At 43.8% G+C, this 20,717-nt stretch overlaps 1 protein-coding gene across 2 annotated transcripts in view; it reads left to right on the top strand.

The window, feature by feature from the left end:
* Positions 1–20,717, top strand: part of LOC119971305 (plasmanylethanolamine desaturase-like) — a 166,007-nt gene that overhangs the window by 142,414 nt on the left and 2,876 nt on the right. The gene's annotated exons all lie outside the window — the stretch shown is intronic.

The raw sequence follows: 20,717 nt of genomic DNA, 5'->3' as shown, positions 1-20,717 counted from the left end.
AAATTCATGCTGAAAAATCCAAACCTCCTCAACATGCATGACATTAGTAGTGATTGTGGATCATCTTCCCTTCTCCCTATTGCTTCCGCCTTTGACATGGTCGCTTACATCATCTATTGACCAGATGGATGGAGTTTTGCTTGGTTTCAATCTTATCCATCGAATCAAATCCAGAGCATCTCTAACAATGGTTTTCCTTCCTATCCCTGCAATGTCACAAGGCCCAGGCCACTTGTTAATCTACCTGGTGCCCCACAGTGACGTCAAAACCCAGATTGTAACCGTACCTAAAAAACCAAGTCACCCCAGAGCCATGGCTGCTCTTCCCGTACCTTCTTCAACCCTCATTTCCTCTGAATCTAGTACATTCTCTTCCCTTTGCTTCACCTTCGTAGAAGTACTTTCAGCTACCTCAGCACCATGCTCTGAAATAGGTTGTGGCTTCAAACCCTACTGCACAGGCTTGGGCACACAATATGAACTAACACCTCAGGGAGTATGCATGTGCTGATAGAATCATCGCGTTTTTACAGCCCGGAAGAGGCCCAAAGTGTCTGCGCACGCCATCAAACACCTATCTACTCTCACCTCAGTTTCCCAGCACTTGGCCCGTAGCCTTTTATGCTACGGCATTTTAAGAGCTCATCTAAATACTACTTAAATGTTGTGAAGGTTCCCACCGCTACCATCCCAGTATAATAATAATATGTTTGGGAGTGAGGTGGGTGTGACTGCGCTTGTTTTGATTAGTGCTGGTTAAACATTCGGTACAATGAGCGGGTACAGCTGAACGAAGCAGATAAAATTGGGTAATTGTTGGGCTAAACTGTTCAGTGTATTTTATGGACTTTTTAATTGCACTGTACTTACAAGAGGAGTGCCATGATGCAGAAGGTTTGTTGGCATGGTTGTTCATTGAGAATGCTGTGGATTTCTGTACATTGTTCTTTGATTTCTAGGGTTCTGTCGGATCAAGGAAGGCGGGGTCATCTTCAGCTGCAGGGAGTCAAGTAACTAAATCTAGTTTCCGGCATTATTGGTGATCTTGCTGCTGTGTTTGAGCCAATTTGCAGTGATCAGTGGAGGCATCGACCAAGTGACAGGAGGTGGCCACCCTTAGATGCCAGCACTGGTCATGTTAGCGTGGGAGGCTGCTGTTCTCTTTGAGCCAGGGTTGCAGAGAGTTGGCAATAGTGGATCTGGTTCAGGTTTGGCAGCTGGACATGAGAGAGTGCATGTTAGTTTGGTTGAAGCCAGCTGGTCTACTGCCTGTGCTGATAATTTTGGGTGGTGTCCTGGGGATTGTATACTGCATCAATTGAGCATGTACTACTTTACCTCCCATGCTCCTGCTCTGGAGATGGGTTTGAACTTTGAGTGTTAAGGTTAGACTCTGCGCGGACCCAGTGGTCGAAGATTTTGGGGAAGCAGGAGAGGGGAAATACAATCCTTTTGACGTTGTAAAGTATTTCCTATTTTGGAAGCACTGGATAAAGAGCTGTGGATGTATTTTTCCACCTTGTCCGAGTTCTTTGGGACAATACATTTTCTGATATTGATGCTGGGGTCCAGAGCAGCTGGCCCGATCATGACTTCGCCACAAGTCCAGGTAAACCTTAACCCCGGACCACTTAAAAGGTCAGAATTCACTTGCAAAGCTTTGTAACAGATGTAGCTGTATTTCCGCTATTCAAATATAGTACGTAACACTTGGCAACAGCTGTGGAGCCCATAATAGTCTAGCTACTAAAAATTCTGATATTGCCAAAACAAAACTATGCAGCAATCGTAACACCAGGCAAATACATTGCTATCTCTGGGCCAGAGTCTCAACTGGGAGTGCCTGCAGTTTTGGATAAGAGTCTGCTTGCTTTCAAAATCCTGAGAAAGAATTAAGCCACAACCTGGTTGTGAAGCAAGATGAGAGCTGCTATTTTATGCCACTGCTTTAGAAGCTGTGACAAGACATGTCTTATTAAAACAATCTTATTTAATTTTCACTCTCAGTCAAGCCTGTGCTTTGGAATCTTAATATTAAAGCAAATTTACCATGTTCTAAGTTCCAAGAATCCCCCCCCCCCCCCCCCCCCCCCCCCCGCCCCACACTAATATATTGATTCCTGAAATCACTGATATTCTGAAGGGAACTTTGTGTGGAGATTGGTTGCTAAGATGTTTGGAAGAAAGGACATTTTTGTTTCAAAGTACCAAAACTCACATCAAGAATAAACGATAGTTCGACGGTAGTAATAATTATTCTTCAAAACAGGTGGCCTCTTTTGTGATGTACAGGATTGAGAGATATATCTCAACAATGATGAGAAAGTTGATGTGTAAAACTTGGACCATGCAATTTCTTTAAAATATTAATAAGGCATTCAAAAGTGTGGTTTTAAAGCGGGCTGCGAGATGCACTAAATACTTTGAAATATAGTTCTCTATTTGAAGACATTACATAATTTCCACTGGAATGCTGATGATATTTAGTTCTCTTATAGACTCTGTATGGCTCTGTGTTGTCAGACTGCTTTTCTGACACCCATAAAACTATAGAATCCCGGAAGGAAGCTATTCACCCCACCGAGTCTGCACCGAACCTCTGACAATGCACCCTACCTAGGCCCACGATCCATCCCTATCTCCGTAACCCCATGTAACCTGCACATCTTTGGATATGTAGGGCAAGTTAGCATGGCCAATCCACCTAATCCGCACATCTTTGGACTGTGGGAGGAAACTGGAGCACCCGGAGGAAATCTACGAAGACATGGGGAGAACATGCAAAATTCGCACAGTCACCCAAGGCCGAAATTGAACTCTGGTCCCTGGCGCTGTGAGGCAGCAGTACTAACCACAATGCCTCCGTGCCATCCCTAGCGAGCTGCAGTTTCCTCCATTCAAACATTAGGAAGGCCAAAGCGGCTATCAGTAGTTCATACTAGTCAAGCACTTTGCCACCGATACAATTGCCTTCCGAAGGAGGCCACTGCCTCGTGCTGGGCCAGACTGTTTGCAATCTTGGTGCACTTTTTGATCCTGAGCTGCTCTGACCCCGTATACATTCTTATCGCAAAGGCCTACTTCCACTTCTATACCATCATCTGCCTTCACACTTACCTCAGTCAGTTTTCATCTGAAACCTTAATCTCTAGTCACCTCCAGACCCTGTTCCAGATCCCTCAACATTTCAAATTTACAATTGTTATCCTGGTTTTTAAATTCCTTCACGGCCTTGCCTTTAAGTCCCCTGGCCTTTGAGAACTCACGGTTTATTTGATTCCTTCATTGGATCTTCAGCAGCCTTCAGCTGTCTAGTCTCTGCACCCAGAAATTCCTTCCTTTTTCCCTTTAAATCAAGCTTTAAATCAGTCCACTTAGGTTAATCTTTTTGCCTTTCCTGCCATAGCTCATTGTGGCATTGTCACTTTGGATAAGCACCTTGGGTTGTTTTTCGATGTTAAAGGCACAATGCACATGCAGTTATGGTTGTTGAATCATGGCGATGTGTGGTGATCCAGGAGGTTATGAAGCTTGCCTCTATCACTTGACATCCTTTGGTGATGCAGCCTGTGTTTGACTGCCACCAGATTTGAAACTGTTGAGTGTACTTTCATTTAATGCCATCTCCAGTAAAGTAAAACATCGAGGATTTTGCCAAAACACAGCAAGCCAAGAGTTTAACTTCTTTAAATAAGCAGTAGATTGCAAAACGATACAATATCGCCAGTAAATATCGAGTATATCAGATTCCGTTTTATTTAATTTTATTCCACTGCATCCATGTTAATTTATAAAGCGTTGAGTAGCTGGGGTTCCCTGCATTACCATCTGCTTGAAAGAAAAGGCAAAGAGAGACATAAAAGCCATTCACAATTCATTCCAAATACTCAGTGGGGGTTATCATACTGCCGTCATTGCAGTGATACTCACACCCCATCCAAATGCTCAACAGGAGGACCATCACGCTGCTATCATTCCAGATTGTTTGTGCTCACAGCCATTCCAGATTGCTTGTAAAACCTTCCATTTATATGTAATCAGACTTCAAACATGCAATGCTATATTTTTGCTGGCTGCGAGTGTGGATGATCCTGAACAATTCTGATCCTGTTCCAAATCTACTTGGAGTAATGTACACAATTATGCAGTGCACGAGCAGTCAGCTCCGTTGAAGTGGTCTGATTTTCAGAACCATACAGTATACATATCAACTCGGTTCGCTATAATACAAGGAGACGTCATCACCTCTCATCAAATTTTCTTCTCTTACTTTATTTTCACATTAACTTTATCGTTTGATTAATTGTTTTATTTCTGCTTTTCATCTTTTAAGTATGATTGATCGCCCTTTCTTCCGTGCATATTTCCTGTTATGGTACTGGTGAAAGATGCCCTTGGTTTCTTCAGGTCAGGATGCCTCCAGCAGAGAGTACAATGGGATTCTTGAGTGTTGTTGGAGCTGCTGTCATCCAATCAGGGGGAGAGTATTTCACCACACTCCTAAGGTGTGCCTTGCAGACAGGCTTTGAGATTCAGGAAGTAAGTTCCTCGCGTACTCGCTGACCTGTTCTTATAGGCACAATATTTCTGTGGCTGGCCCAGTTCAGTTTCTGGTCAATTGTAACCTTGAGGATGGGATTCAGCAAAGATAATGCCATTGAATGTCAAGGGGGAATATTAGATTTATTATTCTTGCCTGGCATGTATATGGCCTGAATGTTACTTGCCACCTGTCAGCTCAAGTCTGGATATTATTCAGGTCTTGCATGCAGTTGTCAGCTCCAGGACTAATTTTTCTAATGCCTCGCACATTGATCCTCCCCAGTCCCAGCTTCATAAAGTTTAACTTACCCAAAGCTCTACTGTCTGCATCTTAACTTAATCGCCTACCAGCACAATTTTTCTATCCCTCATCAATACGTTGTCCTTCAATAATAAGCATGGGTCAGATTTCAAATGCATGACAATAGTACCTAGCTCTGCCTTTTCATTACTACCCCATTGATACTGCATTTGTTACTGCCAGACAGTCGTACAGCATCAAGACATGGATTAAGCAGAATTACTTGCAATTCAATATTGGAAAGATTGAAGGAATCTTGTTTGTTTCACACCACCAGCTATTTATCATTCAATGCCCTGGTCTCACCATGCTCTCGTGATATCTGCGGAAGCCTAACAGTTTATTATCTTGGCCGCAAATTGCAACAGAGTCCCATGTCGAGAGTGTTTAGTGGGTGTTTCCCGGTGCTCGTGGTGCAGAGAAAAACCACGCTATTGAATGGGACTTTGTTGCAATCTGGTGCCGCAACAGGGAACGCCCAGCTGAGGCTGCACTTAGTCCCGTTTACAGCATTGAGGAACTCTGCTCGCCAGAGCTACTCAGTGCAGGAGGAGATCAAGATGCCATTTTATAATGGCGCCCCAATCTCAATACCCCCCCCCCCCCCCCCCCCCCCCCCCACCCCCACCCAATGTGATCTCCCAGACTCTCCCAAATCGCCAATAAGGGTCCACAGGGCCACCCCGCACCCCACATCACACAGGTGGGGCATCCCCTGGCCTGATCCCTGGCATGGACACAATAATAGCTTGGCACTGCCAGCCTGGCACTGCCTCTCCCAGTTTGGTGGTGCCACTGGACACCTTGGCAGTGCCAAGTGAAGGGGGTGTCCAGTGATGAGACCTCTTAAAACTGATTAGCTAGGATGCCACTAGAGTAGTTTTACATAAATTAGTTTATTCAGGATTGAGATTAATTATAGAAAGTATACCCAGTAATCATTATTAACCATTAAACCATTAGGACATAGCAGTGATAATCATGTAGGCTCTTGCTACAAGCAGTGGCCATGATGCATGATGGGATTTAGGCTAGCTAACTTGCCCATGTTTTTGAGACACACGAGATATATGGTCAGCAGATTACATAGTAGACTGAGTATCAGTGGTTCCAATATCCTGTCTGAAACAATCCATGAAGTAAAGAAGAAGCCAGTTCTGACATCCTGTCCCCAGCTGGACAATGGGTGGAGAGGATGCGGTTAAATCATGGGTTGATCACAATTTTATTGGATAGTTTGAACATGACAGCTTCAGGAATTGGATCGAGTCCAACTGGGGTGGGTTATTGATTTTTGGAAATCATACAATTGATGTTTTATTGTCAGTTTTCAGCAGATCTAACTTGGCATTATCCATGTCCATCTGTCGTATACACAAAACCAAGCTTGGGACAATAAAAGTAGTTTTATCTAAGGTTGTTGTGTGTCTGCTTTGTTTATTAAACTAAGGCCTAACAATGAGGGAGGAATCCCACGTTAAGGCTGGCTCAATACTCAGACCGTGGAAAATGCTCCTACACCAAAGTGTCCAGTGGCACCAGTAGTGCCTGGGTGCCACACTTCCCAGAGGCCAATCATCCAGGGGCCTCCGATCTCCGGGGAGACCACTCCCCCAAGTGCTGTTCAGCCTGGTCCCCATTTGTGAGGACCAGTACCAAACGGAGCTCGCCTAAGGTCTCTGAGGTGAAGGGGTTAGATCCCAATGCCTTGGGAGATCAGGCGAGCTGTATATTAGAGTGAAACTAGCTACTCACTCGACTATGCAGATTTATCAAATACTGATCCCGCCCATTGTCAGATTGTGACATCTCATGAGATCCCATTAGATCCCGTGAGGTATGATGAGTCAGGTTAATCCTGGAAGAGGCCTCGCTCTCCATCTACTGCTATGTCCCGCCCCCGTTCAGGCAGGATGCAGCCGGTAGATCGTGCCCCTTGTGTTTACCCATCCCTGAACTAAGCTCAAAACCTCAAATCCACTACATTACCAATACTCTGAATCGCCACCTCCAAAACAACATCAATCCCTGCCCCTACCTCACCCTGGTTATTACTGGATCTCACTTGTGCCTCTGTCAGCTCCAGGATTGAATTTACAAGTGCCTCCCGCCTCCGTTCCACAAAGTCCAACTGATCACGAGCTCTACTGCCTGCATTCTATCTCAATTATCTACCACCAAAATTATAGCCAAACTCAACTGGCTTCCTGTTCTCTGCAGATCAGTCTCAATTTTGTCGTCGCCCTCTTCAAACCGTTCCCCTGCCTCGCTGCATCCTGCCATTCCAGCATTCTGCAGCTTTCTGTCCCTGCTCATGCTCTCTGTTCTTTCAGCTCTGGTCTGCTGCTCACTGTTTTGTTTTATCCTCTGTGGCAGAGATTTCAGTCATCCAATCCCCACGTTGTGGAGCTCACTTTCACTTTGAAAAGCTTCCATAAGATTTACCTCTTCAGTTGCACTTTTAGTCACCAACCCCCCTTTTTTCCTGCTTGGATCTGATGCCTAACTACCCGTGCAATCTTTTTGCTTTATTGCGGGCTTTATATAAATGTAGGTTGCTGTAACTAACTGTGTTTGAGTGGACTTCATTCTGTGCACCCATCCTTATTGGGCTGTTGGAAACTGTGCGGTTTTATTCACCCTCCAACAAATAGATCGTAAAACATTTAGTTGCCTGTATTTTTGCACAAACTCCTCTCTGTCTGCTTGATGCGTGTCTGAAATAATGGTCAGGATTTTCCAGTCCTTCCTGTCAGCGGGATCTTCCAGTGCTGCCGAAGGCGACGCCCCCTCCATGTGTGACTTGATCCCTGGCGGCGCGGCTGGAAAATAACGCAAATAGATCCTGCTGGCAGCCAATGGTGAGCAGCTTTCGCCACTGCAAAACCTGCCGGGGGGGGGGGGGGGGGGGGGGGTGGGGGTGTATCCTGGCTAATGTAGAATTCTTCTTCAGAAGACCCTGAGCTGAAGATTGGTATCAAATGAAATGGGGGGCTTTCACCTGCATTTGCTACTCGTTGAAATTGTGTGTTGGTATGCCAACATGGGGTGCCATTGCAATGCATCCTGATAACCAAAAATGTAATTCAAAGCATTCGAAGCAATGGAGAAAACAACACAATAAACCACAGATCACATAGGAAAGTGGCCTTATCTTTCCAGACATGACAGAATGACAAAGGGGGTTTGTGGTAATGTAGGTTGGCATTAGTTGAGTTTGTTTGTTGGCGATATGTAAATTGGATCCATGGAGATGGGCCTTATTAGAGGTTGGCACTGATTCAGGTTGTTTATTCAGTAGAAAGAATCAGACTGTAAACTGGAGCATGGAAATGACCTGGCACTGGTCTCGTTTGTTTATTTGTATGAAAGGCACATTGTCAGATGGGCCTTCTCGCAAATCTTGCTTATTTGAGAGACACACACACACAAGTTTGCGTTATTGTGTCAGGGAATCGAGTGCCAGCGAGCGCCCGGATCCCTGGGCTTCTGGCGGCAGCCCCAAAATAAACTTGTTGAATTCATCAAGGCCACTCCTTTAACTCGCGCTTTCCTCCCACAGGCCACAAAAAAATCTGAAGCAGTGACTTTCGGGTTGCTGCAGGCTGCCTAAGACCCCATGCACTGGGAGCTGGCAGCACTAACGTGACATACCAGCAATATGAAAGCAGCTATAATGTAAGCTCCCCCTGCAGGGGTGGGCCTTACCAACAATAGCTGCTTGTTTTATTATTCTAATGCATTTCAAGTGTTAAAAAGAATCCAAGGCATGCAGTTTTTAAAGTATGAATTTTATACTTTGTATTTACCAAATGCCGTCTTCCTCCTCTTAAAGAAGAACCAAGCTGTTTAATTTTGAAAGGTTATTTGATTTGCCATTGTTCTCCTCTACAGTGTGCAGTGTGTCATTGAACCTTTTTGTCCTCCCTGCAGAAGTCCATTTAAATAGCGGTCCTTTGGCGAAAGCATCTCCCACTGAAGGGAATGGGTAGTGGTAATGAAGCTGGCACTCCTATCATCATACTGTGTTCAGAGAGGTTGCTGTGGAAATACTGGACTTGCACAATCAGATCAGCTGAGTAACAGCAGTTCAAATAGACTCATTGTTGCCAGCACATGATGTCAGCTGATAGAGGATTTTAAAAGCTCTGATAGTTTGATGTGAGCAGCTGCCTGTGATTTGCAGGCAATATTTCCCGTTTTATTTTTTAAATAATTCCTGAACGATTCAAAGTATGACCCACTCCCGCTCGGCTGCACCCTTCCACTTTCTGGCGTTCTCCCTTGCAGTTCAGAATGACACGCGAGACCGTACAGAATAACACAGTTCAGGTCACACAGGAAAATTAGGGTGAGTCCTGATGCCGTTTCCTGCAAGGAGCACGGGGTCATATCCATTGGCCCATTAACAACCAACAGGGGACGCATTCTCAATCAGATGTCCAGCTGCTAAGGCCTTTTTCCCAGGAGACGAGCATCCAGATGGTGTTGTTTGAATTCTGTTCCCCAGGGATAATCCCGTATGTGCTTGGAAAACTGATTCACCACATGTTCTTCCTCCCTTCCAGTTTTAAATGGACTTTTGATCTGACCCCCTTCTGTCTCCCACTACTCTTTGCAGGAAACATTATCAGGACCCCCCAGTACGCAAAGCCTATGCAGGGGGGGAAAAAAAAAGTCGGCACTGTTCTGCCTGTAGAGCTATGGAATTCTTTCATCTAGCTCCCAGATGGGCAAGTGGATATAATATTGGTGGTCGTATTCCTTCACCTTTCTGTGCTGACATTACAGAATTGAAACGGCTCAAGGACTTCCACAATTTTACAGCTCTATCTTCCCAGAGGACCTTCAGAGCCCGGTGTACTTTTAAAAATTAAGAGCAGCATCATCTTCAGTAATCTGCAAACTAACTAACTACCAAGGGGGAGCTTTGAATTGCATAGTGTATGTTCTTTGCACGGAATGAATTTGATGCTTTTTCAATTGTGAGCCAGCAACTCTGCAGGCATTGGACTCCTCTTCCAGCTTCGGAGACGTATTTGCAATTCTGGATAGAGTGGATAGTCACAGAGGCCATAACCTTTCCAAATTCCTCCTGTTTGGTCATTCCAAAGCATTCAAATAATCTATGGGGGCTCCTGCTGAGCAAATCTACTTGCTCCTGAAAGGCGAGTGGGTCAGCAGGTTGTGCGAAGTGAAAGCTACAGTTGCCTGGTGATATTTTGATCAGAATTCTTTGAATCCCGAAGGGAAAGAGTTTAGTAGAATATTTTCTTCCAAATTGGACTTAAAACACAGCTAGATTTTGCTGAATCTGTAGGGATGCACAAATCCAGTGCATTCATCACAATTTTAGTCCGATTTTAACCGGCCTGCGTGTGTGTTGCTGATTGGTTTTTACACTAAAACCCAGAGGTTGTTTCCACTTTGGTAACAGTTCACAAAGATGGCATAGCAATGAATGTTGCATTGTGTTGGGCACCGAGGAAAACGCTGATACTGTGAGCGCTTCGGTTTGTTTTAAAATCATACGCTGCCCCATTTTAATTTAATTCATGATGTAAACTCAGAAAATCCACCCCATTAAAATCTACACTTTGAGGTAATTTTCAATTTCACATGGGGAAGACATTGCCTGATCTTCATTCTACCATGAGTATCAATGGAAACGGAAATTGGGCGGATTTTATAGTGGGTGGGCAATTGACTTGCTAAGTTTACTGCCAAAGTGTTGAAGCTGAAAATTAGCTGGGATGATTTTAAAAATACTTAAAGCTGGTTCCTGGTGATGGTTGCGAAAAATATTTTTGGCAGTGGCCAGGCGGGGGGGAAGCCACTTGATCACAGGGAAGGGATGCAGCATTGGAAGAGGGTGAATTTATTGAATTCCACAAGTCACTGCTGGGCAAAAATCTAAGTATCCTGACCTGTGATTGGGCGCTGTCACCCTGAGCATTAGGGTATTTCTACTTGCAACTCACTGCTGTCATCTCCCAGTGCTACCCCTCGCTGGCGATCTGTAACTTTCCCACCATCCACCCAACACCGACCACCGTGCTTTCTCTACTCCTGCAAGCCACCTCCATTATTCCACTGCTGTCATTCTCCTGTCTCTCTCTTCCAGTGCTCTCACAACCCAAGATTCTCTTGTGTCTCCAAACCCATCTATTGACCCTGCAACCCTTAACGCCTCCCCAGTGTTTACTGATCCAAACGTTCCAGTGGTCTGTTACCTCTTGACTCGTGGCCTAAAACCGCAGGAACACTATCTCAACACAAGTGACACCCCCACTGCTATGTACAATATTTGATACTTGCCCCCATCTTTTTGGAACATTTTCCCTATCACTTTCCACTGAATCTTTTTTAAAGAAATGGAACAACTTACCGTACATCACGGCAGATAAGTAGACCTGGGCAGGAAATGTCCAGCCGTTCGCTAGCAGCGGGATTCTCTGGACCCATCAGCAGTACACCTCCTACCCATGGGTTTCCTGGCAGTGTGGGGTGGCTTCGATGGGAATTCCCTTTGACGGTGGCTGGAGAATCCCGCCCCATAAGTCGATTTGGTTTCTCCTGCCCTAAAACTCATGTATTTGCATATACTTGATGTATAAGTCAACTCCTTGTCCGCCACGGCACATGATATTTGCATTCGTAAGTTGCCTCAGTATCCTGCCCCACAAATGCATATTTTACTTACCGCTACTTTAGAACTGGGCTTAAAGGATCAAGCAGGCATTGCAAGTTGTGTTGTGATGGTGCTTATTAGTGCTTATTAGTTCAAGCAATGCCCACACTTAGGGTGGAATTCTCCACTCCCCACGTGGTGTGGGAGAATCGTGGGAGGGCCTCCCGACATTTTTTATGCCCCCCTGGCGCCCCCAGCGATTCTCCCCCCCCCCCCCCCCCCCCAACCCCCCGGCTCGGAAAAATCGGCGCTCTCCGTTTTTCACGGCAAACGGCGATTCTCCGAGCCCGATGGTCCGCGCGGCCAGCCCTTCATGCCCGTTTCACCACGGCAGCAACCACACCTGGTCGCTGCATTCGTGAAACGGGCGCCAGATGCCCGTTTGGGTCATCTAGGGGCCCGATTGGCACGGGAGCACCACGACTGTGCTCGGGAGGGGACAGGCCCGCGATCGGTGCCCACCGATCGTCGGGCCAGCGTCCAAAATGGACGCACTCTTTCCCGTCCGCCGCCCGGCAAGATCAAGCTGCCTTGTGCGCGGGTTCGTGCCGTCTGCGCGATGAAGTCATCCGCACATGCGCGGGTTCGAACCGGCAACCCGCGCATGCGCGGATGACTTCACATTCTCGGCGCGACGAGGTCGCTGCCGAGAAAGATGGAGGCCCGCTCCTAGCCCCCCGGGTGGGGGTGAATTAGGTGCGGGGAGCGGGCTCCGAGGCCGTCGTGAACCTCGGCCGAGTTCACGATGGCCTTCACGAATTCGGCCCCCTGCGGAGAATTCCGCCCTTAGTGTCAGAAACAGATGATTCTTGAAAGTGGCGACCACCCACGCTGGTCTTTCACTTTTATACTCGGCGTCTAAGTTGACCCCTGTTTTTGGAGTGGTTTTTTGAGGCATCAAAGGTCTACCTATATACCAACATCTATGTTATCTGCATTGCTAAACTAACTTTAACTCATTTCCATTTAAGTCATATATCCATAGACTTTGAATCAAAAATATCACGATCTACAATATTCTGTAATAAAAATCTGATTTGACATTCGGTTATTGAATATTAATCAGAGATAGCAGTTTAATTGAATACTATATGGGATAAAGTAATGCATTCGCAGTCACTATCAATACAGCCCAGGGACATCTACTCGTCTAAAGTTCAAAAGTCTTGATATTTTTGGTGGGAACTGTGTTTGCGTTGTCCTCTTTGTTTACAATTCTGTATTTGAGTAATACCGCGATTAATGCTCTACGGGGAGCACTGATTTGAGCAGAATGCATAGGTTGCTGCTAAAACACCAGTTGCATGCTTGTAACATTGTCTGATAGCAAAGCTGTAAAGAGCATTTGCTGAGGATGTGCAGTGTTAAGAAAGCTATTTTCTGTGATCCGGGGAAAGTGTTTGTTTACAGTTTCGCCAAAAAAAGGAGAATGGAATAATTAATTTGCAAAATTGTCGGGGTTGATTGAAAATTGATGCTGCTGTTAAGTACTGCGTAATATGAATTATTGTAACTTTGAGTTGGATTGTTCTCGTGCTGTTCTTATGGAAGTTAGTGCCACCACAGGGACCATATAATTTGCTCACCCCATGTCTTTGCATGCACCTTTCCAGCGGGAATACAATCAGGAGTAGCAAGATAAAAGCAAATTATTGCAGATACTGGAATCTGACACACAAACAGAAATTGCTGGACAATCTCAACAGGTCTGAGCAGCATCTGTGGACACAGAACGGAGCTAATGTTTCGAGTCTGAGTGATTTTCTTTTGTCAAAGCTGATGCAGCAAGCTTGTTCATTTTCCCTTTTTCTCCAAGCTTGGGGCGCTGGAACCCATTGCAGAGTTGGTCCCATTAGCCTGATTGACACTAGCTAACCAACAGCCTCGAGATCAAATCTGGAGTTCCGTGATCGTTTAGCTGAGCCATTTACTACCTTAACCAGCGGAGTCTTTGGGGAAACCACATTATCATTAGAAAAAATAATCCCCGAGTGGAAAAAAATATGCGCATCTACTGGGACTGGATAAAATGAGCTTGATTTAGAGGAACAATTCAACCAGTGACAAATTAAGATAATCTTGTGATCTTCCCTCCACTTTGAATGGGGCAGCAAAAAGCATGAATAAATAACCACAAGTATCCTGTCTAACTCAATTTTTAAAAATGCCAGGATGTTCCATCAGTGACCAGGTAGCTACGATCTGTAATGATTAAGACATATACCTGTACTATAATCTGGGCTGCACCAAATTCCTACCTTATCTGTCTGATATGCTAATTTATTCCTTTTTTACACAACAATCTGGTAAAATGATGAAGAAGTAATGTAACCTCTTACAAAAGAATTTGCAGATAATTGTAATCCAAAAGTGACACGTAGGAATGGATTTGGGTTATTCACCCACCCCGACAGCTCGTCCATTATATTAGTTCATGGCTGATCAATATCTCAACTCTATTTCCAGACATTTGGATCAAATTATTTAAGACCCGAGTACACAATGGCATGGTGAAAAGAGCAGAATCACCGTATATTCCGTCTTCTTTTATGTTTCTTTCAATCCGCATAAACTAACAAAGGGAACCTGTACTGTGCATGTATTCTCCTTTCAATTCTGAACAATATCTTTACAAATTGATTCTGTTTCACTTGTAAATTGTGAAGTTGAGTGCAGGGTGTTTCAGCACAGTGTGGAACAAATGTATGTACAACGGGCCCATTTTTCAGCTTTCCGCCTCTCTCTCTCTCTCTCTCTCCCTCCCCCCCTCTCTCTCTCTCTCTCTGTCCCCCCCCCCCCCCCCCCCCCCTCTCCATAAGGAGTTGCTGGATGTATTTATAATTTGCAGTCTGCTGCAGTCACAGCTGATGACCAAATTCTGACAGTACAACGTTTTGTGAGAAAGGTCAAGAATGTAATTAACACAGCAAGTTTGGAGAAGTAGAATAGTGTCATGCTCAAAAATAACTGTAAACATCCAAGCCGAGCAGGATCGGATCAACCCCGGATTTTGTATGTGTGAGATTGTGAACAAACAAGGGCTCAGAGGAAATGTCTGTGAGAGAGATGCAACTCTGGACTATTGAGTGGGATGTATGAAAATGTAATGTAGGTTCACTATCTGATGTGAATACGTGTCAAGAATCATCTTGTACTCCAATGAAATAGCTGATCAATTTTGACATTCTTGTTATTGATTGGTGGATTTAGGTAGAGTTAACACAGTCAGATATGACATGAACTGTCAGTGGGACATGGCGTAGGATAAGGCACAAGCTGGCAGCCAGGAAGAGAATGAAGAGATGAAGAAGAATCTTCTACCGTCTTTCCTGACTAGGATCTGGCATCCTCTGGTGCTCATTAGGACATGCAGTAACTCAGAAACAGGATGATAGCTCCAGTGGTTTAGTGCTCAGCTGCAAACTACAACAATGTAAGTCTGATTCCGAGGGATGCCTGTCACTCAAATGTGTTTGCCTTGGAGGGTGAATCTTCATTCTCCTCGGGTGAGCTGCAAGATAGGATGTATTACAAGACTGATTTTTGCCATGGGGAAGTGAAAAAATATGCCAACATACTCTGTTTGAATTGTATGTTGCTGGGGTGATCTAGCCTCTCAGGCAGTACTGTGCCTGCGACAATGCAGGACGGTATTCTGTACTGAAATGGCTGTGTGTCCCTTGCTTGGCAGATAGTGTGGGTTACGTATGCCTCAACTTGGTTGGCTCTAGTGCAGCAATGTGCTGAATATCATAATGCGTAAGTTTTCCAAGACAGTGGTCATCAATAAATTCTAGTTGATCCAGCATGATTGCTTTGCAGCATTCAACACCATCGACTACACCAAACTCCTTCAATGCCTGTTGTCCAGCTCAGTGGCACTACTCTCACCTACTTCCATTCTTACCCATACAGTCATTGCCAGAGAATTTCCTCCAATGTTTCTGAATCTCTTCATTCACCTGAGGAAGGAGCAGTGCTCCGAAAGCTAGTGTTTGAAACAAACCTGTTGGACTTAACCTGGTGTCGCAAGACTTCTTACTGTGCTCACCCCAGTCCAATGCCGGCATCTCCACATCATGTTCTTCCAAAGCTAGACTTTGTGTACACTCAACACCCCACCAATATGTAGCTGTGCATTAAACCATCTAGGTCCTAAGTCCCGCTAATCCCCCCTAAACCTTTCTGGCTCTTTACTTCCCTCGCTTAACACACTCCAAAAAACGTACCTCTTTAATCAAGCATCTCGTCCCCCATCCAGCCATCTCCTCCATTGGCCTGGTGTCATTTTCTTTTCCAATTAGCACTCTGTAAAGCACTTTGGGGTGTATTGCTGCACTAGATAAGTGCAGATTGTCGCAAATAGTCGGAACATTTGACATAACTTCTTAAAATGGATTATTAATGAATTACCAGATGGATGCGATGATGCAATGTACACAATTGGAGTAGCAATGTGCTTGCATTGGGATTCCACACAAACTGAGTTTAGAGTCTTGACAAAACCATGAGGATGAGATGAAGCAGAATGGAGGAATTACTTTGGACTGCCCAGGGACACTTTCCCATCGGATTGCTGGAGGTGTTTGATCAGGTTGCTGGACCAATTCACTGGCCGTTGAGTAACATGTGACATGGAAATATCAGAAGTGGGAGAGAGTAAATTAAGTGAAGGGCATGTGGGAAAAGAATGTTGCACTCTAATGAAGCCTATGGGGAGAAACAAGTTTCTGAAAATACTTTAAGTTAGGACATCATAGAAGGGGGAGAATAAGACACAACCCAGAACACGGGGGAAGTGGGGTAGAGGAACCAAAAGGGCACGGGGAAGGGAGGATGCCCAGAACAGCAACAGGAAGGCACACCTGGGGGACCGCAAGCATGCCTCTGGTATGTTTCAACACAAGAGAACCACATATAAATAGTAGAACAGAGAGGTCAGGAACCCAACCATCGGGGACTTAAAGCAAAAGGGACACCTCAAATCTGCACGTAGTTTCTCGTGGCATTTGCAACAAAGCACGTTAACATCCAGTTTGCACTATATTTTGTACTATACATTCTCAATTGATCCCTTGTTAGTTATACTTGCTTCTTGTATGTTTACACACTAATGTAACAACACTGCTACTAGCCAAATGTAAATAACCAATAGAAAACATATGGGGGGAGAAGGGAAGGGTTCAGGTTGTGGGAGTGGGTAGGCTATGTTTCGGGGTTTTATGTTTGTACCAGTGTCTAACTCTGCCTTGTTGTTTTGCACTGTTGAGTATCCTATAAAATGAACACCCGACTAAAAATATATTTTTTTAAAAGTTAGGACATCATCTCTGAGCCACATTACGGACAAGATCACTGGAGATTAGTAATAACTTTGGGTTTACATTCAAAATGCAAAGGGGACACATTCAGTAAAATGTTGCACTTTAGTGCAAACTAATACAGCAGTAATAATACTGACCAATGCATCCTGCACAAATGGGTAATGAATGTTAATTGTATTGTAGCATTGACTAGGTGCTGATACAGTGCCATTACACTCATTGAGACAATTTATATATAGTATTGGGAAAAGCCTGTGATTTCATAGAATCCCTACAGTGCTAAGGAGGCCACCCGAAAGAGCACTCTACCTGGGTCCACTCCCCCACCCTATCCCATAACCCCACCTAACCTGCACATCTTTGGACTATGGGAGGAAACTGGAGCACCCGGAGGAAATCCACGCAGACATGGGGAGAAAGTGCAAACGCCACACAGGCAGTAACCCGAGGTTAGAATTGAACTTGGGTCCCTGGAGCTGTGAGACAGCAGTGCTAACCACTGTGCCACCGTGTCGCCCTTTCTCTATTGTTATTTAATGTTAGGGGATGTTAACTTCGCTTTCCCCTTGGAAATGTCTAACAGCTGTTTACCTTGCGTACTAGCCAATATTTGTTCAAACCATCATGGCCATGAGGTGAACTTCCAGCAATGAGCAAGATACTTAAGCTTAAATATTTAAATTAGAAATTATCCCTTTTATTTGATCTGTGTAAATGTGCTTCAACAGGTAATATGCCAGAAGAACCAAAAGTGGTTGCAGGCTTGTCATCTTGTTATTTTGACTTCCATCATAAACAGTATATTAAAACAATATCACTTTATTCATCTATTCAGTTATTTATATATTTAGCTGACTTTCTCACAAGTTGCAAGAATGTTCAAATTGTTCTTTTATAGCACCATCTAGTGGCACTACAACAATTTCCTCTTAAGTCAAGCCCCAAAAAGCCACCATTTTCACTAAATTTAACTGATTTGTTATTTTTACTGTCATGATTACTCCGTATTTATAAAGCATTAATTTTTACTTAATGCAGTATCTTTACCAACCATGTATTAAACCAAAAGGTGATTCTTAAGATTTTTGAAGGGGAGACATTTGAAGAGAACAGAGTTAATGTGAAAGTAACTCCTTTAAACACAAGGTTTTTACAGAATTGGGTCAGATCTATCATATAGAAACATAGAAAGTAGGAGCAGGAGGAGGCGATTCGGCCCTTTGAGCCTGCTCCACCATTCATTATGATCATGGTTGATCATCCATCTCAATTACCTGTTCTGCCCCCCCCCCCCCCCCCCCCCCCCCATATCCTTTGATCCCCATCACCTCATGAGCTATATCTAACTCCTTCTTGAAAACATACAATGTTTTGGCCTCAACTACTTTCTGTGGAAGTGAATTCCACAGGTTCATCACTCTCTGGGTGAAGAAATTTCTCTTCATCTCAGTCCTAAATGGTCTACCTCGTATCCCCAGACTGTGACCCCTGGTTCTGGGCTACCCCACCATTGGGAATAGTGTCCTGTCCAGTCCTGTAAGAATTTTATAGGTTTCTATCACGTGCCCCCTCATTCTTCTGAACTCCAGCAAATATAATCCTAACCAACTCAATCTCTCCTCATACCGCCGACCCAGGAAACTGTCTGGTAAACCTTGCGACCTCATGTCTGATAAACATGTGCATTATAAATGGATAATTTACTCTTATAGCCACCAGGCATCAATGCTACAGCCACCAGGCATCAATGTTCGGCTCATGGGAGGCTGTTGGTGAAACACTTGTTCAAGAAGATGCTGAGAGAGGATAATTGACTTGTGAACACTGCGAGTCTTTGGTTAAATATTCCAAAATATATGTTAAAACTCTGAACAGATTCTGATTATTTTTAGGAAGTTACTTTTATTGTATTGAGCATTTTATATTTTCCCAGCTTGTTGATAGTTTCCATGTTCAGATATTCTGCGGTAAAATGCAATTTTGAAGGCTGGGTTACCCTCAAATTTACTTAATGGGCCTTGAATTAATAACCCATTAATACTTGATGTTCCTTGTGGCTGTTATAATGAATATAATATTTCTGTTTCTACAAATGTTGGGGACTGCATGTTCTAACGTAAAATTTGAGAAATGTAAATGTCAAAAAAAGTATTGCTAAATATTGCTTTACAATCGTGCTATAATTGCAGCTTTTTACAGAAGCACCACTTTATTCCTCAAAAATGATGTGGATCTATCTTGTCCCCTCTTTCATCTCTCTTCAGCTCGCCCAGCGCGTGCTAAACTTTATTATCGGACCATGTATGTTTTCAGTTGTTGACATTTCTACCAATCCAGTCTACTGAATAGGATACTTTAGGATAGTTATCTCAGCGCATCCCTTCAAAATATCTCGACGTTTCAAGAGGTGTTGAATCCCAGTGCAGAATCTTCTGCCCCTGAAGACTAAAGTACTTCAAATATTGTATATTGCTGAGTATTAACCACATATTTGCGGGGTAACTGTGGAGGTTTTAATGAGGAACAAATAACCCGAAGCATTCCATTCCAGTTTCCAATAAGAATACAAACCATGTTGAGTTATATTTTAACTCTTTAAATGCCAAATTAGAATTTTGACGCCTTTCCAGTCACAAGCCTAAAATGTTATTTTGGTTAGATTCCGAAAATTCTTTGTTTCTGCAGATTTTTCTTTTTACAGCTCAGTGCTTTAGTATAAAATGTTAGAAAATGATAGCGACTTCCATTCACAGCTGTTGCCTGGCCAAAAACATTTGGGAATTTTGAAGGCTGCAAAGAACGTGCAGTACTCAGTAGGTTAACCATATAAAGAGTTGATGAAGTAGGCCTTTGAAACCAAACCGTGCTTTCATCCCAAAACACTGTGCAGGTCAGCAACCTCTTTCTTCTCTTCATGCAGGCTCTCCTGACAAGGAAAGTGCTGTTGCTGAGAAAGGAATTCATCACTTCTGGTAATAGTCAAGCACTCCGTTGTGCAACCATGTTCGGCGGTTGGATGGATTGAACGCAAAATGCACTGAATATTTATTGCCGCAACAGTAGTGAATGGTTAATTCACACCTGTAATTTTAATTTGTGACCTGAAATCTTGAGTTTCTGGGTTGAAGAGCAGGTTTTGAACTGTTAGATTCAACGTCACTGACAGAACAAAGAGTGTGGCGTATAACATTGGAAATTGAATTTAGGATCTGAACTCTAAGACTGTGAATAGTAAGAATTTTTCAGGAGCCCTGGTTATTTTGTTTTAACAATTACAATATTTAAAAAGGAACCACGCGTATGTCTTTTCCATTGTGATGCAATAACATCTGAGGTTGGATTTGTGAACACGAAGGAGAAGGAAAAGGCTACTTCCGACTTCTGAGGGAGATAACAGAATAATTACAAAAGGAGAAGAAAGTCATGTTCAGAAAGTGAAAGAGTTGCTGGTGGACATTGCTGCCACGGTGTAACATGAAGGCCAGTCCATGCTGATTGTAGCAGTCAGGAGTTTTATTTGATTAAAGCACGCTTCCTGTTCGTCTTGCTTAACAATTCTGTAAAATCTGAAATTATTGTTCCCATATTCCATAATATTAGTGAAAAATCCTACAGAGATTAGGAATTGTCTTTGGATTCTGTGAGCTTTGTTTAACAAGGTTTTACTGGACCATGTGATTCTACCCCATTTCTCATCACAACATAATCCCATTGACATTCATAAAATGTAGAAGCTAGATTTGTAGCTCATGCATAACCCATGAAAGATGAAGGAAAGGATTAGCACTTAATTTTTTCCCCCAAAAATTATTAACCAGAATAAATTTTTCAATATTGGCAAGTACTCAAGTGGTTGCTG

This window comes from Scyliorhinus canicula, chromosome 9 (genome assembly GCF_902713615.1).
Source record: "Scyliorhinus canicula chromosome 9, sScyCan1.1, whole genome shotgun sequence".
NCBI classification, from domain to species: domain Eukaryota; kingdom Metazoa; phylum Chordata; class Chondrichthyes; order Carcharhiniformes; family Scyliorhinidae; genus Scyliorhinus; species Scyliorhinus canicula.
The sequence above is the reverse complement of the archived record's forward strand: the minus strand, read 5'-3'. Positions and strand labels throughout refer to the sequence as shown.